Source organism: Mustela nivalis (genome assembly GCF_964662115.1).
Source record: "Mustela nivalis genome assembly, chromosome: 4".
NCBI lineage: Eukaryota > Metazoa > Chordata > Mammalia > Carnivora > Mustelidae > Mustela > Mustela nivalis.
The window spans coordinates 88,945,358-88,948,053 of record NC_139023.1 but is presented as its reverse complement, the minus strand read 5'-3'; positions in this window follow the sequence as shown (position 1 = coordinate 88,948,053).

The following is a 2,696-nucleotide window of genomic DNA, read 5'->3' as shown; positions in this document are numbered from 1 at the left end:
GGGTGTTATGGTTAAGTGAAGTAAGTCCAACAGAGGAAGACATATACTGTGTGATTTAACTTATATGGGGAATTAAAAAATAAAAAAGTTAAATCCACAAATACATAGAGCAGATTGCTTGTTGTCAGATGTTGGGGGTGCAGGTGGGGTATAGGAAAAATGGTTGAAAGTGGTCAAAAGGTATAAACTTCCAGTTATAAGATAAATTAGCCCTGGGGATAGAATGTGTAACATGGTGATTATAGCTAACAATATTGTATTGTATATTTTAAAGTTGCTAAGAGAGTAAATCTTAAAAATTTTCATCACAAGAGAAAAATTGTACCTAGGTGTGGTGAAGAATGTTAATTTAACTTATTGCGGTGATCAGTTCACAATATATACATATAGCAAATCATCAAGTTGTATACATAGAACTGATACAATGTTATATGTCACTTTCATCTCAAAAAAGAAAGATAATAGGGGAATATTATGTACAATTTCATGTTAATCATTAAGATAACTTAATTGGTGTAGGCAAATTTCTTGGAAGACAAGAAAATTTTTAAAAATCAATTACAATAGTATATAGAAATGATAATATGTCATGACCAAGATAAACCCAGGAATGCAAGGTTAGTTTAACATTTGAAAATCTATTAATTTAATACCCAATGATAAGCTCAATATATGCAGAAAAAGCATTTGACAAAATCCAGCATCTATTGCTAGTTAAAATCTTTCAGAAATAGGGTAAACGTGTGGGCTGGAATTCTAGGCCTGCTCAGAATTATGAAGAACCTTAATTAAAATTGTACTCCATGATGAAAGACTCATATTTTCCTCTCTACCAGAAACAAGTGAAGGTTGTCTGCTTTCCCCATTTATTCGATATTGTACCCCCTCAAAATCCAAAGGCCTATAGATTATAAAGGAAGAAGTAAAACTGTCTTTATCGATAGATGGCAAGATTGTCTCTGTAGAAAATCCAATTAAATCTATAAAAACTTATTCAAACTAGTAAGTGAATTTTGCAAGTTTTTAAGACAAAATCAACACACACACACACACATACACACACATTGTAAAATGTCCTGGATCTGTACAGTTTTGTTAAATTGAATTGTTTTAAGATTAGTTGAAGGTCAAGTGCCTCCCTATGAGTATATATCACTTTTTCATGGATACCAAGTTGTTAATACCCACATAGAAACCCAAATACACTGTTTTCTGTCTTGAGAAGTTTACTGGTCATCCTCTGAAACAGTAATGATTGGAGTTATACTTAGGACTCTTCAACTCTTCAACTTTGTTCCATTTATTTGTTCTGTTCTTTATTTGTTCTACCTAATTCTTGCATTCCAGGCTGTTTTATTGGCAAGGATATTACCACACAAAAATCAAGGATGTTATCTGATGTGGAGATTCATAATGTTCTTCAACCTTTTGTTTTGTCTAACTTGCTTACTTCACTCAAATATTCTAAATTGCAATATTCTAGGATTTTTTATGTCAGATATTTAGACGTAGAATAGAATTCCAAGAAGTAAATAAAAGTTTTATCTACATCGCATGATCCTTACCTCTAGACCGATTCCCAGGGTTTGATTTGACACAGGTGGGCCTTAAAAAGTTGGTCCATTTCCAAGCCATCTCCTACACAAACATTGACGAAGAAACTGGTTTCAGTGTCAGTTATGGTCTACACGAGTGATTATGTTTAACTGACATTAAGAATGTACTTCTGTATTTCCATCCAAATGGTCCATAAATATGTGATAGCCTATCCATGCATTTGAGTAAGAACAACACTGATTGATTTGGGTGTATTTTTAGGATGAGAGAGGAAGATTTGTTTTGGGGGGGGGCGGGGAAAGATTTCATATTGTAAAATGATGAACTATAGTAGAAAACATAAAAAAATATTTAATACCAAATATATAAGATATAAATACCAAAAATATAAATACCCAATAAGCCATAAATCCACTTATTCTAAAATAGCTTTTCAGCTTCTTTGACACATGGGAAGTAAGAAACTAATGACACCCATTATTATACAGTAAAGTATTATATAGTGAAGAAAAGATGTCCCAAGTACTCCAGCTTTTTAATATTACCTGCATTTTTTTTTTTCTATATCCAAATGCAATAGCTGAACTCCCATTTTAGGTACTGTGAGAGACATTTTGCCTTGCTCAGTATTTCTGTTGATTATTGGTTTGGATGGGATGATTTCCAGCCTGCTCTAAATTACTGCTTTTATATATTTCTCAATTCTTATTTGTCATTTTCTGTAGGTTCTGTCCTTTTCCTGCTTGCCTTTTCTTCCTTCCTTCCTTCCTTCCTCCTGCTCGCTCTTTCCCTCTTTCTTTCTCCTCTGCTTCTTTCTTTCTTTTTCTTCTTTTTTTTTTTTTTAAAGATTTTATTTATTTATTTGACACACAGAGATCACAAGTAGGCAGAGAGGCAGGCAGAGAGAGAGAGGAAAGCAGGTTCCCTGCTGAGCAGAGAGCCCGATATGGGGCTCAATCCCAGGACCCTGGGATCATGATCTGAGCCGAAGGCAGAGGCTTTAACCCACTGAGACACCCAGGCGCCCCCCCTTCTCTGCTTCTTTCTTAATTATAGGACTCAGCCTTGGGTTTTTAGTGTCCCTAAGCTACACTACAACAAGGGTATATCTATGTAAGTGGCTTAGGTTTCATGGTTAA